Source organism: Sminthopsis crassicaudata, chromosome 1, assembly GCF_048593235.1.
Source record: "Sminthopsis crassicaudata isolate SCR6 chromosome 1, ASM4859323v1, whole genome shotgun sequence".
NCBI classification, from domain to species: Eukaryota; Metazoa; Chordata; class Mammalia; order Dasyuromorphia; family Dasyuridae; genus Sminthopsis; species Sminthopsis crassicaudata.
This window is the reverse complement of record NC_133617.1, coordinates 129,577,691-129,594,075: the sequence shown is the minus strand read 5'-3', so window position 1 is coordinate 129,594,075 and position 16,385 is coordinate 129,577,691. Positions and strand designations below refer to the sequence as shown.

Sequence of the window (16,385 nt, the reverse complement as noted above, 5' to 3'; positions counted from 1 at the left end):
GCAGAAAGATTCTGGTAAAGTCATAAAACAGTTTATTTACATTGTAGCTGACAAGCTAGCCTCTAAAAGAAGACTAACAATTCAAAATAGTTTGGGGAGAATTTTATAAGCTGTTCTCCAGTGTCAAAATTCCAACAATTTATAAATGTACTTATTTTATCTCATCCTCCCCAGAATTTGTCATCCGTGAGGTGGTAACTCAGTTGCTTAAATTCGCACTTCTCTAATCAAAAATGATTTAGAGCATTATGTCATATGACTTGCCCTGAAAACTGTTTGTTCATATCTTTTGCTCATTTATCAATTGGGGAATGGCTCTTATTTATACCATAGTTGGCAGATTAGTTTCTAAAGGGAAAATCTAGCAATTTGACATAGTTTGGGGAGAGTTTATATATTGAAAATTTGGAACAGCTAACTGGCTAACAGCCTACAAGGTTGTAAATTAAAAGAGAGATAAAGAGGAGTTAAGATGTCTTTTCATCCAGTTAAGAAGATGTCTTTTACCAAGATATTATAAATCAGACAGCATGGATCTTTTTGCAGAAGACAAATAAGGAAGAACAGATAAGAGATTTTATTGCTTCACATTCCTTAGTTAGGCATGCAGTTTTGACCCTCAGCTCTGACCTATCAATATTATTTTCTGTAAAAACCTTTCTAGTCCTCCTTAATCTTAATACCTTCCTTCTAATACCCCCCCATTGATCCCTTACATATCTTATTTATATGTGGTTTATTTGTGTGTTGTATTCTCCCTCTCCTTTCCCCCAATTATATAATTTGCTCTTAGCAAGTATAGACTATTTTGTGCCTTCACTTGAATCTCCAGTTCTTAGCACATTGTTTGGTGTGTAACAGGCATTTAATAAATACTAATTGACTGACTGATTACATTTAAGTGTAGAGGGAAAGAATACCATAAGACTTCAAGTGAAGAGCAAGGCCTTTATCTCCTCACTTGGGCTATTAATGTGTAGCTATGAACCCATGCTCTCTATCTTTTCTGCATTTATTCTTTTTCTACTCTTAGGTAACAGAGCATTGGAAACAGAACAGACTAGAATGTAACTTTGTGAGATTTAAAAGGTTGGAAGATGAGTGGTCCAGTGAGAGCACCATCCAGACTCTAAAATGTGACCTGCAGGTCCAGGTTGGGCAGCTTATTAGACACAATAGGCAAGTCAAAATTTTCTGGAGGGGAGCCATCCATCAGCTATAACACATTTGGAAGCGGTGGGGGGGGGGGGGGAATGTTTATAGCAACTGTCTTGCATTCAAATCCATTCTCCCCAGGGACGGAGACTATGCAGAAGAAAGTGTTGGGGAGAATGGTTTATATTACTGTTTTTGTTATTATTTTTTAGTATGTATATATTCCTTTATAAAGGTTAATATTATTGATTAAATGAAAACTGAATATAAATCACTATAGGATATAAAGGATATACTAATTGGAGATTGATACTTGAGGGAGAATACTAGAATAGAAGTAATTGCTTTTATTAGCTCTATATTTGCATTTGCTTAGTTGATATGATTGCTATTCCTGCCTTTTTTCACTTCAGCAGATGTATAATGGATTCTGTTCTAATTTTTTATATTAACTCTGTGGGTGTCTGTAAAGTTCTTTTGTCTCCAGAGACTGCCAATTGCTCTCTGGGAGGAGATCTGCTGTCTCAACTCAGTCTCTCAGCCACCAACTCTGACCTAGAGTAGATTCTTTTTTTTGTTCAATGTTGCTTCTTTTATCCTCCCAGAGAATGGATGTGGAATAACTCAGGGGCTTCTGGGAAAATACTTCAACCAATGAACTTGCTCCTCCTAAGCATGCAAGTTCCTCCCCAGAAGTTCAAAGGGATAAAACTCCCCCCAAAGGCTGGAACTAGAGAATTGTTTAAGTACCGATTTAGCACTTAGTAAGAACCTAATATCTCATTATCTCATTAGCACTTAGTAAGAATCTAACAGGTGTCTTTCTGTTTCAAATTTATCTCTTTCAAACAACAAAGTTAGATTTGGATTTCTATTCTGTTATGTACTTCTATTTTATGTATTACCTTTCCCCATTCACATTCATTGTTATGATTATTAATTATCTATTTCTCTATCCCATTTTCTTCCTTTCTCTCCATTTTTTATCTAATCCTTCATTAAAATTCTCTTTTGTTGCTGACCACTAGTTCCTTTAATCTATTCTCCCCCTTTATCACTACTTCCCTTACCCCACCCCCATTTCTCCTATTTCCCTGTGGAATAAGAACGATTTCTATAACCATCTGAGAGTATATGTTATTCATTCTTTGCACCAGTTTTAATGAGAGTGAAGTTTATTGTCCACCACCACCACCACCCATTTTCTCCCTCACTCTATAAGCTCTTTCTTGCATGCCTCTTTTTTGTGAGAAAATTTTCCCCATTTTCTCTCTTCTTTCTTCTCCCAGTATATCCTTCTTTCTTACCTCTTCATTTTATTTTTTAGATGTCACTCAACATAGTCAACTTACTCAGACTTTCTATCTATGTAGACTTCCTCTAACTATTCTAACAATGATAAGGTTCCTAAAATGACATGTATCATCTTCCCATGTAGAAATGTAAACAGTTTAACTTTATTGAGTCCTTGTGATTTCTCTGTCTTGTTAATCTTTTCATACTTTTCTCAGGTCTTATGTTTGAATGTGAAATTTTCTATTCATCGATGGTCCTTTAATCAGGAATACTTGAAATTCCTCTATTTCATTAAATATCCCTCTCATCTTCTCTCCTCTCCCAAAGGATTGGCTCAGTTTGGCTAAGTAGGTGATTATTAGTTGTAATTGTAGCTCCTTTGCCTTTTGGAGCCAAGCTCTCCCCCCCTTTTTTTTTAAATGTGAAAGCTACTAAATCTTGTGTGATTCTGACTGTGGCTTCACAATATTTGAATTATTTCTTTCTGACTGCTTGGAGTATTTTTGCTTTGACCTAGGAATTCTGGCATTTGGTTATAATATTATTTGGGGATTTCTTTCCAGAGGTGAGTGATAAACTCTTTCCATTTGTATTTTACCCTGAGGATACAAGATATCAGAGCAGTTTTTCTTTATAATTTTTCTTGAAATATGTCTAGAATTTTGTTTTTCATCATGGCTTTCTAGTCTGATAATTTTTAAATTATCTCTCAATCTATCTTTAAGTCATGTTTTTCCAATGAGCTTTCAAGGGAATTAATGAAAAAAAAAAAATCAAATGAAGATGGCCTAGCTGTGCCTGATCTAAAACTATATTATAAAGCAGCAGTCACCAAAATCATTTCGTATTGGCTAAGAAATAGATTAGTTGATCAGTGGAATAGGTTAGGTTCACAAGACAAAATAGGCAATAATTATAGAAATCTAGTTTTTGACAAACCCAAAGACCCCAGCTTTTGGGATAAGAACTCACTATTTGACAAAAACTGCTGGGAAAATTGGAAACTAGTATGGAAGAAATTAGGGCTTAACCTACACTTAACACCACACACCATGGTAAAATCTAAATAGGTTCATAATATTATAAGCAAATTAGAACATAGAACAGTTTACCTCTCAAATCTGTGGAAAAGGAATTTGTGTCCAAAGAAAAACTGGAACTCATAATTGAATATGATAGATAATTTTGATTATATTGAATTAAAAAGGTTTTTTTTTTTTTTTTTAAACAAACAAAACTAAGACAGACAAAATCAGAAGGGAAGCCATAAATTGGGAAACCATTTTTACATTTAAGAGTTCTGATAAAGGCCTCATTTCCAAAATATATAGAGAATTGATTCAAATTTATAAGAATTCAAGCCATTTTCCAATTGATAAATGGTCAAAGGATATGAACAGAAAATTTTAAGATGAAGAAATTAAAACTATTTCTAATCATATGAGAAGGTGCTCAAATCCCTATTGATCAGAGAAATGCAAACTCTGAGATACCACTATACATCTGTCAGATTGGCTAAGATGACAAGAAAAGATGATGACAAATGTTGGAGGGGATGTGGGAAAACTGGGTCACTTAACTGTGGAACTGTGGTGGAACTTTGTTTGTGGAATTGTGAACGGATACAGCCATTCTGGAGAGCAATTTGGAACTATGTTCAAAAAGTTATCAAACTGTGCACACCTTTTGACCCAGCAGTGTTTCTACTGGGCTAATAGCCCAAAGAGATCTTAAAGGAAGGAAAGGGACCCCAGAGAGGTCTGGGGAGACTTACATGAACTGATGCTAAGTAAAGCGAGCCAAACCAGGAGATCATTATACACGGCAATAATAAGACTATATGATGATCAATTCTGATGAATATGATTCTTTCCAACAATGAGATGATTGCTGACAGTTCCAATGATCTTGTGATGAAGAGACCATTTACACCCAGAGAGAGGACAGTAGGAACTGAATGTGGATGACAACATAGCAGTCTTACTCTTTTTGTTGTTGTTCACTTGCATTTTGTTTTCTTACTCATTTACCTTCTTTCGTTGATCTGATTTTTTTTGTGCAGTAAGAGAATTGTATAAATATATTTATACATAGTGGATTCAACTTATATTTTAATAAGTTTAACATATAAAGGATTGCTTGCCATTTAGTAAAGGGGGTGAGGGTGTTGAGGGCGGTAGCCCTTTGGTATTCCTTGTTTGATCTCCAACTTCTTTTGGGACTTGGACTTTGATGTGGTCAAACTAGTTTGGGCTATCTGAGCTGGCTAGGGTTTTACAGCCCCCATTCTAATCTGCTCAGATAGACCAAATGGCATCAGGAAATTCCTTTTAAGCTATAAAAATAAAGGGAGCAGAAGGTTGCATTATGGAAACATAAAGCACTCCTGAATGTTCCCTTCAACACTTAAAAATGACTTCTGATAACAGTATATTGCATTCTTCCAAAAGGAAATACTGAGTCATTCACAAAATGGCCTTGATGAAGAGTAAATTGAGGAGTAAATGATGAGTAGTAAATTGTGGTCTAAACCGAGATGGGTCAGTTCCTTTCTCTCTCTCCTTCCTTCCCCAAAGTAACCAATGGCGGGTTCGGCAGCAAAGGAATTTGCTACTTAATGCTGTATGGAAACATAGTCTTTATTGATTAGAATGGAAACACCGGAGAGCCGGTAGGCAAAATGGCTGCATGGTACAAGGCCATTTGCAAAGAGAAGATCCCCGAGTTCTCTCTTTTATGCAGTGATGTAAATAAGATAAGGACTCTCTTGTTATCTTTTGGGGACAGACAGAAGTCTCTTCCCAAAAAGGAATTTCCTGATGCCATTTGGTCTATCTGAGCAGATTAGAATGGGGGCTGTAAAACCCTAGCCAGCTCAGATAGCCCAAACTAGTTTGACCACATCAAAGTCCAAGTCCCAAAAGAAGTTGGAGATCAAACAAGGAATACCAAAGGGCTACCGCCCTCAACAAGGGGAAGGAGAAAAATCTGAAATACAAGGCTATGCAAGGGTCAATGTTGTCAAATTATCCACACATATGTTTTGAAAATAAAAAGCTTTAAAATTTTTTTAAAAGATATTTTCTTGGGGAGAAAAAAAAGGAATTTTTGTGCCTCTTTTGCCATTACATCAAATCTATTTTTAAAGTGTTGTTTTCTTCATTACTTTTTTGTATCTTTAACCAAGCTGCTAATTTCTTTTCATCATTTTCTTGTATCATTCTCATATCTTTTCCCAATTTTTCTTCTACCTCTTTGGTCTCTTTAACTCTTCCAGGAATTCCAGGTGCACTTAGATTAAGTAGCATTTTTTCCTTTCAACCTATAGTTGTAACTGTTCTCACATTGTTGTCTTCTTCTGAGTTGTGTGTTTTGGTCTTTCCTGCCACCATTTTTTAAGGTCAAGTCTTTTTATTTGCCCATTCTTTCAGTCTGTTTCTTGACTTTGAACTTTATGATAAAGTTGGACTTTACTTACTTGCATGTGGGGAGACATTGCCACAAGTTTTAGGCTTTTTTGGCTGCTATTTTCAGACCTAGTTCTGTAGGTCTGCAAGTTTTCAGTGCTTCTAAGATGGTGTGGTTATTGTTCTTGTTTGCTCTCTGGTTCTAACCCTGTAAGGATCTCTGTTTCCCGCTGACCACAAGTGTAAATGTTCCTCTCTGCCCTGAAACTGTGACCCAGAACTACTTACGATCAAGAATTGCCAATCAGTACCAGCTATGCTCAGTGCTAACAAAAGGTCCCCTGTAACTTCTGACTGGTTATCTTGCCCCTTTACCATCTCTGCTGAGAACCCTTGAAGCAAGTGCTACTCTGGCAGCTGCCTCCAAAGCCTACCTCTTGGTGGTGCACCAAGTATCCCTGGTGCACAGAACCCTCCCGATTTCCTCCTATGTTGTCTTAGACTGGAAAAATCTCTCACTATGACATTTTGTGGACTCTGACGATCCAAAGTTTGATTTGAAGACTTATTTTTAAAATTTTCTGGAGGGAAACATTTGAAGACTTCTGCTGACTTGCTGCCAATAGTCTGCCAACTTGGCTCTGCTCCATCCTTCCTTCCTTCTCCTAAATACTACAATGAGATAAAAGATAGCTCACCTAATCATCCTATCAGGGTCTCCCCACAAGTCTGGCCCCACAAGGATATGACTATAACTACACTCTCAAAAAACCCAGGGAGTCATCAGCTATAATAGTTCTCGGAGGAAGAAGAATCCCTGACACTGCCATCTTCTACTCTGCTGCTGAACTGAAAGGTCACTCAGGTCTTTTCACGTATTCTGCAGCTGAATTCTGCTATATGTGTTGTCTCTCCCAATCAGATGTGAGCTCTTTGAGAGCAGAGGCTTTCTCCCTTTTCTGTTTTTATTCTCATAATTTAGGAGTTTTTGGTACATAGTGAGTACTTGATATACTCTTAGAAAATCTGTAGAAACTTTGATCTAAGTGGAAGCTTCTAAATTTTAAAGGAAATAGCAAAATTAATTTCTTATTATATTCTGACTAGCTCCACTCAAATGTGGTTGCTATAGTAATAAATTCAATGCTATGTGAACAACAAATAGTGAAGCAGCAAGGATTATAAGATCATTGATGTCCAATTTAAAAAGATCTCAAAGGTCATCTAGTCCAACATCCATATTTTACAGATGAGGAAACTGAGATCCAAAGAGGTTATGTAACTTGCCCAAGACCAAACATTCATGAATATTATTACACAGTCAAAAGGTATTTTTAAGTTAATATTAGAATATTCAGAGTAGTTGAGTAGCTGAGCCCTTTTCAGATGCAAATGTGGATTTTTTAAAAGAAAGGCATGCATTCTGTTCAGATTTAGAAGACTGGGTTGACTAAAACTTTCTAAAGTGATTTTAGAAGAGATTTTTTTCCCCCTCAACTTTTTAGATTACATAATTAAAATAAGAATTATACAAAGGGTTATTTTTCAAGAATGAGTTTATATGATTTTGACCATATAAAAGATACTGCATGCACAGGTGATTATGTACTTTTGTTAAGGAATACTAGTACACCTGATTTTTAAAAGTATATAAGAAACAAGGAAATAATTTCCTCAGAAGTTCACAATTTACTATTGACATCTGTGGAGCATAACATATAATTGACATAGTACAGAAAAGCCTTTTAAAAAATCATTCTTTAATGCATTAAAAAGAAATTAATTATGCCAAGTGTTTGTACTATGCTTTATTTATAATTTACCTTTTATCTTTTATTTTATTTCATTTTATTTATAATTTATAATAATAAATTTGGAACAAATTTCTTCTCTCCACCTGATTAGCATTTGCACCTATGTCATAGTCAAATAAATCTTCCAAGTTAGTTTCTCTAAGGAAGTTTTACCTGTCAAGCAAAAATAGCAAGTGAAAAGTTCAGTAGGCAATCAATGAATACTCACTTAGAACTAAATGAAATGGTTAAATTTTAGCTACATTACACTTATATAAAACAAAACAAAAGTTTAAGCTGTCATCTCTGATCTTAAACATTATGTAGGAGACAAAAATATGCAAAATTCTGTAACATTTATGTAATATTTAACAATCAAGTATTACTCTAATGCTTAGAATAGTGCCTAGAACACAGTGTTTAGTAAATGTTTATAGATTGAATGATTGAAGTATGTTACAGAAAATTCATAGACTATAAATTGCCACTAGAAAAAAAAGAGTTCTAGTTCTCCCTGTGCAACTTATACTGGGCAGACAAATCAAGAATTCTGTGTTGGTAGTGAATTTAGCTGGGGCCATGCCAAAGGAATGAATTTTCCAGGATCTGATTTGGGAAAGAGTAAACAGCTATACTTAGTGACATTAATTGATCAAACCAGTTTATCTATTTGGGTGGTAAGATACAGAAGTGAAAAGCCCAATTCAGGAATTGAGGATTTCTTTACTATTTCTCTTTGTATTTATTTTGTTTTTCCCTGGGTGATGAACCTTGGAGAATGACAGTTTGGACTTTGAAAGATGTCACTTTTTCTCTAGAATTTGCAATTCAAGTAAAATCTTAGAATTTTTGAGCTAGATAAGAATTTAGAAACATAAGCTAACACTTTTATTTTACAGCTGAAAAAACTGGGGGATCAAGTGATTTGTCCAAGATGACAACTATTATAGGTAGAAGCAGATTTAGAACGGAATATAGATCTCCAAATTTCCAGACCAATAAGATTCCACTAAGCAAAAATTCCTCACCTAATTCTTCAGCTGTTATTTGATAGTTTTCTCTTTTAACAACAGGAAGAGCAAGATGAGCTTGAGGATAACAAATTTCCCTTCTTTCCTACGACAGAACTATTCTTCACTGGACTACTCTTCAAAGCTCTGAAAAGTTGTAAATGAGTTGATTTGAATCTAGATGTAAGAGAGTCAGTTTGTGAGAAGGAAATAAGGAGCCCAGAAAACCAGGATTGTAGAAACAATACAACTTTATGCATTAGCTTGGAAAGAAGAATCCATGGTGCTTCTCAAAAGTGTTGCTTGTTCTTAAAAGAAACTGATACTCTCTAAGTCTAAAAAGTAAAATTTAAGGAAAATGTTATGCTTTATTAGTGTGGCATTTAAAAAGCTTCAAGAGACATAATTTCTGCATAATTTAATCATGTTATTAATGATGCAAGCATTTTAATACAAGGATAGTCATTTGGTTATCTCTCTCTCAAACCAAAGGTAATCATGAAGATGAGCTCATGCTTATATGCTCATTGGAATAGGGTGATTTCTGAGAGTGATAATGAACTCCAATTGTTTAACAATTAATGAGAATAGATATTATGACAATGATAATCACACACACATACATACATATGTTAACTTAACCCTGTTTACCTCAGTTTCCTCGCCTGTAAACTAAGATGGACAAGAAACTAGCAAACCATTCCAGTATCTTTGCTAAGAAAACCCCAAATGGGCTTGTGAAAAGTTGAATATGGGGGCAGCTAGAAGACACAGTGGATAGAACACTGGCCCTGAAGTCAGGAGGACCTGAGTTCAAATCTGGCTGCAGACACTTAATATTTCCTAGTTGTGTTACCCTGGGCAAGTCACTTAATCCCAACTGCCTCCCCCCCCCCAAAAAAAAAAATTGAATATGACTGAAAATTACTGAACAACATACATACAAATATACATACTATACCTATAATATCATTTATAATTCATGCATTGGTACACATTCACCACATATATGTGGTATTGACAGGACACAGCTTCTGGGAGAAATATAGTACTAATCCTGAGGTTCCCCTGACCTTTTGGAGTGCTATTGTTCTAACAATGTGTCAATGATTCTAAAGTCTTCTAGCTATAATATAGTCCTAGAAGCTTTATAGACTGCCAGATAACAATCTGTTGGTCTGTGCTAACAGGGCTTCTGAGGCAAATGATGAGATACATACCAGACCACTCCTCAGTTCTATCTTTGGACCATAAAATTAGTATATCAGTGATATGAAGAACCAGTCTTTTCCTATAAATTTGTCTTCTTCCTTCTGGTTCTCTGTTAAATCCTTTTGGAACTTAGCCCATGTCAATTGGTGTTACAATTACAATAAAAATTACCCCTTGACTTAGAAATGGGTTCAAGCTTTGCAAATTCTTTTGACACACCTCACAAAACTGGTCTGATATCCCAACCTTTTGGGATCTACTTTAGAACTTATCACATATGACAAACCAAATCTTCATCCACAACAGGATTTCCATTCTCTTGATTCCTCAATTCTCTGCCAGTTTATCCACTCTGACCTGGCCATTCAGTGTACCAACTCACCTCTACACTGTTCTCTCTTGAATCCCGTCTCCTAATCATTTCACAAATTATATTTTACCAATCATCAGCCTTAGATTGCTTCTACACATATACTGCTTAAATAAGAGTAGAGCTAACTGGATTCACTACACATTTATTATGCAACCTCAACTGGACTTTCACTGTTGCTAGGCAATCCTATACCTGACTAACATACTCATTAATCCCCTCTTCACCACTGCTTTTTCAATTTCTTCAAACTTCCCATAGTTCTTCCCTTCCTCCCTCAGCTAAGAACTTTTAACTCATATTTTACAGAAAAAAGGAGTCACTTGCTTAAGTTTCCTCATCTTCATCTATCACTTAGATACCTTCTGCCACTAACTTTTTCACTCCTGTCTCACATGATGAAGTGAGCTTACTCCTATCAAGATTAACTCCTCTACATGTTCAAGAATACATTCCCTACCATCTTCTCCAGCAAATTGCCCCTATCATCCTCATTCTTTTTTTTTTTTTTTTAAAGCTTTTTATTTTTCAAAACATTTGCATGGACAATTCTTCAACATTAGCCCTTGCAAAATCTTATGTTCCAATTTCTCCCTTTCTTTCCCCCACACTCTACCCTAGATGGCAAGTAGTCCAATATATGTTAAACATGGTAGAAATGTATGTTAAATCCAATATATGCACACATAGTTATGCAATTATTGTGTTGCATAAGAAAAATCAAATCAAACCAGAAAAAAAAAGAGAAAATAAATTGCAAACAAAAAAAAGAGTGAAAAGTCTATGTTGTGAACCACACTCAGTTCCCACAGTTCTCTCTTTGGGTGTAGATGGCTCTTTTTATCACTAAACAATTGAAACTGGTATGAATCATCTCATTGTTGAAAGCCACATCCATCAGAATTGATCATCGTATAATGTTCTTGTTGCCGTATATAATCTCCTGGTTCTGCTCATTTCTCTTAGCATCAATTCATGTCTCTCTAGGCCTTTCTGGAATCATCCTGCTGGTCATTTCTTACAGAACAATAATATTCTATAACATTCATATACCATAATTTATTCAGCCATTCTCCTATTGATGGGCATCCATTGTTTCCAGTTTCTTGCCACTACAAAAATGGGCTGCCACAAACATTTTTGCACATGCGAGTCCCTTTTCTTCCTCTAAGATCTCTTTGGAATATAAGCCCAATAGAAACACTGCTGGGTCAACACATTTTCAATCTTTCCTTATCTGCTGCTACTGTTCCCTACTTCCTACAAACACCCCATCTTCAAAAAACCTTCACTTGACCATTCTGTTCCTGTTATCGTTCTTTTATCTCTTCTGCCTTCTGTGGGTAACTTCTCAAAAAAGGTTTTCTTATAAGTCCTATATACTTTCATTCCTTTTCCTTTTTAAAATGTTACAATCTAACTTCTGAGCACATTATTTTACCAAAACATTATCAATGATCTCTTAGATGCTAACTCCAATGGCCTTTTTTGTCACTGTTGTATCCTTTCCTCAATATTCTCTTCTAGGTTTTCAAGACACAACTTTCTCCTAGTGTTTGTTAATTGCTCCTTCCTATTCTCCTTTGGTGGATCTTCATCTAGATCATGCTTTCTAACCATAACCGTCCCTCACGGTTCTATTCTAGGGCCTCTTCTCTTTTTCATCAATACTATGTCATTTAATTTTCTCATAATCTCCATGGATTTAATCTACCTATCCTGCTCCAAATTGTCTGATCTTAGGTTTATCATCTCCAATTGTCTAGCCAGAATAAATCTTAAACTCCACATGTCTAAAAGTTAAATTATCTTGATCCCGGAATTATCCCCTTCCTGTCATCCCTGTTAATGAGGGCAAAAATCATCCTTCTTTAAAATCTGAGTAATCCTGGACACATTATCTCTCATATACCTCCCTTCTCTCCTCAGACACTGACACCAATCAATCTACCACAAGCCCTTATCACCTCATACCTGCTGGTGGGCTTCGTTTCCTCAAATATTTCCCCATTTCAATCTATCCACCATTCAACAACTTAAGTGATTTTCCTAAAGGATTAATGATCCTACCAAGTTAGACCTTAATAAATTCCAATGGCCTCTACAATCAAATATAAAATACACATTCAAAGCCCTTCATCAACTGAACCTTTTCCTACTTTTACTACCTTTCCTAACTTTTAATTCTAGTGGCTTTCCTTTGTTAATTACTTATATAGAGTATGTTTGTTTACTTGTATCTCCATTAGGTTCTAAGAACCTTGAGGACAGGGACTGTCTTTTGCTCCTTTTTGGAAACTGGAGAACAGTTGGTAGTGGTAGCAGATCTTCTGAGAAAGTGGAAGCTGAGATTAGCAGAGATGAGCAGTGCAACAGAGACAAAGTTCTTTGGCATTCTCCTTAATGATCTCATATGGAGTCACTAGAAAATGTATATAATATGATTTTTGAAGCAGAGTTGCTAATAGTTTTATTTTCCTTAATTTCAGTAAAATATTGTGATGCTATGAATTGTTTGTAAAGAGGGAGTTTTGTCTTTCGGTTTAATGTGTACTTGAGGGGAAGTCAAGTGAAATGCTTTGGTGATTTGTCATTGATGTTTTAACTTTTTTTTTTTTTTTATCAGTGGCTGAGATAGCTTACTGATCAGAATTTCAAAGGACACAAATCTAGGAAGTATGGATCACACTGTGTACATACAGCATAAAATGGGATCCTTAATGGCTAAAGAGTCAGATCCAATTGAAACAAAACATACATCTACCTAAAATTTTAAGAAATCAGTCTCACATGAGGTACAAATAATCAGTTTATGTAAAAAGAATTAATTTAGTCCATTGTGAGTCAAGATTATATCATCACAAGAGTAAGCTGATGTAGTCTTAAAAGAACACAGGAGTTGATCAGTTTTATAGCACTCTGGTCTGTTCAGACTTCAACGGGCACATTTTTCACATTTTAGGAAGGACGCTATTAAATTGGAGTATTTCTCAAAAATAACGAGTACATTTGAAATCATGCCGTAAAAATATTTTAAATGCATTCAGTGAGTCAGGTTGTCTTGGATGTCACTTAATCCAGACGACCCAGAAACAAGTAACAAATCTCCTTTTTACACGAGGAAAATGAGGCTGAGGAAAGTTAAGTGACTTGCTCAAGGTAACCGAGTTAATAGAGGCGGCAGAATTTAAAACCAGATCGCCCTGAATCCCGCCCACTGGGGGGGGGGGTGAAATGCGGAGGCACACAGGAGGATGAAAAGTAGGTGGAATTGCCACATTCCCAGGGCTGCAAGATTCAAAATCCCAGAGTACTCCAGGAGCGCTCGCTAGAGAGAAGAAAGGTTCAATATTTAACCACCGCGGTCACCAATTAGCATTATTAAGAACCTCAGAGGAAATCTCTAAGAGCCGCCCATGATATGGAAGTAGGGCTTTTAAATCCAGCGGACGCATGGGGAGGAGAGGGGGGGGGGGGGTTAGATTTTGAGAGATCAATGAGCTTAGTATATACATTAGGACCACAGATTTGAGAGAAACAGCTTGAGGGCGGGGAATGGGGTGGGAAGGATTTTGAGGCGTCGGCGGTCGGGATCAACCAGAGAAAGGAGCAGCCGGAACAAGTTGGTTTGAAGGTCTCTGAGCCAAGGGGACTCCCGAGGACAGAGGAGCCAGGCCTATCCAGCCTCTCCCAGGAAAGGACTTTGTTTCGTTCTTCGCCTTCGCTTTTCTGTAGGCTGTGACACCGCTGAGAACGCTTTCCGGGTGCGAAGGAACAACCGGAGCCGAGGCCAATGCGACAGACAAGAAATCACTGCCCCAAAAGGAAAAGGCTTGCGACTGGCGCAACGGTCACAAAAGCAACACGCGACAGAGCAAGCAACGTCCCACCCCGCCGTCCAGGACCGTAGTCTTCATTGGCTCGCGGTTCCGCCGCGTGACCAGAGGCCCAGACACAATTGGTCTAAGCGAGCCAAGGGGCGGGGTGAGGAAGTGAGGAAGACTAGGTTGCAGCTAGAGACTAGGAATCCAAGGAAAGAAACGTGGGGAGGGGCGAAGAAAGGAGGAGGTGGGGAGAGAGGAGGGTTTCCCCGGGAGGAGGCGGAGGGCCATGGCAGCGATTCGGCGGAGACGTCGGCGGCGAGCCCGCGCGTGGCTTTGAATGAGCCTCTGAGTAAGGCCGAGAACGAGCGCACGCGCGCGTGCCTGCGTGCGCGCGCGGCTCGCGGCAGCTCGGAGCCTCCGCCGGGCTGGCGGGGAGGGGGAGGGGCAGGTGAGTGTGCGAACCGCGCGCGCCCGCGACTGGGGGGGGTTCCCCCCTCCCTTCATTCCTGCAGGCTTCCCCCCTCCCTCTCTTTTCCCCACCATCCCCGTACCCCCTTCCTCAACTATCCCTTTTCTGGGTTCTCGCTCCTTTATTCTTTCTCACCCCCCATCCCCTTTACCTTCACTAGCCTGGGAACTGGTTCCGGGTCAATCTGATCCCCCCCCCCCCCCATCCCATTCCCACCCCACCAGGATGAGGTTGACTGTGACTTGGTTTTTAGCGAAGAACTGCTAGCATCCTAGATTCTTTTCGTAGCCTTGGGGAATGGGGGGAGGAGGAGAAAGAATGTTCTTTAGGGGACCTCACTTTGCTCGCAGCCTCCCCCATAACAAAACACATCCTCCTAAAAATGTGGGGCTGCGTTTTCCCAACAGCACTCAGTGTCCCAGGACTAGCTCGCTCTCTCTTCCGCCGGCTGGCTTGGCCCCAGACAGCTGTTTGTAGCTGTGCGTCCCCTTGTTCCCTTAGCTGGACATTTCCTCTCATGTTGCGTTCACGGGAGGCGATTGTCGTGTGCGGACCTGAAATGTCACTTTGTCGAGCTCTCCAGCTTATTAAGTAGCTACGGTAGCTCCCCCGACCCTCTCTCCCTTTCCCCTCTTCCTGCTTTCCCTGGCGCCTCCCCGCCTCCAGCTCCCCAGTTTAAAGTGTTGTATTGAAGGGTTAAAGCAAATGGAGCTCCTGGAATTAAACGATTACTATATGCTGGCAAATAATCACTTCTAAAAAGCTCCAAGGGCTCATTGACTTGTGGTTAAAGAACTTTAATCTTGCCATCTCAGATTTACTAAGCTCCCTGAGGTGGCAGATATTTAATGGCTTGACTCCATGTGTGACTCATGACAAGAAACGTGGCCAGGACTGGAACACAGGTCTCCTTATTCTACTTCCGGGAGATTAATAGATTCGGGAAATCCCTAATTTTTGGACTTGTGATAGTCTATTTGGGTTTTTTTTTTAATTTTTTTTTTAATTATCCTATTTTTTCCGTTCTCTCTTCCGACTATTTGTTTGGAAGAAATAAAGATGACAGAGAAAGAGAAGTATAGAACTCAGTCAGGAAAGAAATTCTCATGTTGACCATATCCAAAAATGTATTTTAAATTCTGTCATTTTTCTTTGTGGATATAGCCAGTTTAATTTCACAATATTATAATCCTATTTCTCCAAGACGCCGTATTAAGCACTTTTTTTTTTTTTTGACATGTAAAATGAAGGGTATCTGTGAGTGCCCCAAAAGTAGGAATTGTGTTTGATCACCTAATTTCTTTAATTTGGCATAAAGATTACAAAATGACTTTATTAGAAACAGAGGCCATTGTAACTAACTTGTTTTATACTAAAAGTAGATTCTATTTAATGCTATCTTTAACTCTGAATTATGTCACTTCTGAAGTGACATTGATGCCTTAATTCTAGTTATTTTATGTATTTGCATTTATTTCTGCAGTTGTTACCAAGGCAAAAGGTAAATTTAAACCTTCAACTAACAGCGCCTTTTTTTATTGTTTTAGAGCTGAACTTTCTTTAGTGTTACTTTCTTAATATAACACATTCCTGTTGGGTTTTTTAAAAGTAGAAGTGTTAACGATTTTCTAGGTGATTTGCTATACATTAAACCCTTCAAAATTTTGTAGTAGTAACTCTTTTTACAAAGTGGCCTAAAACAAAAACAATCTTTTTGTTTGTTTGTTTTCTTTTGGGAGTTTTGTTTCATTTAATAGCTGGGCAGAAATTCCAGTAAAACTGTGAGGTGGATTTTAAAGAGATTGTGTTGGTTTGAATAATAGTTGGATAGTTTGTGTCTGGCATTCAC

General features: G+C 37.7%; 1 protein-coding gene across 2 annotated transcripts in view; it reads left to right on the top strand.

Moving 5' to 3' along the window:
* Nucleotides 1-13,044: 13,044 nt before the first annotated feature.
* Nucleotides 13,045-16,385, top strand: part of EBAG9 (estrogen receptor binding site associated antigen 9) — a 43,391-nt gene continuing 40,050 nt past the window's right edge. Inside the window, exon 1 of one of the 2 annotated variants that reach the window (XM_074266951.1) lies at nt 13,045-14,515. The gene's annotated coding sequence lies outside the window, so the exon portion shown is untranslated. Of the gene's footprint in view, nt 14,516-14,540; nt 15,442-16,385 lie in introns of those variants that run through there. The other variant, XM_074266958.1, reaches the window with a different exon arrangement.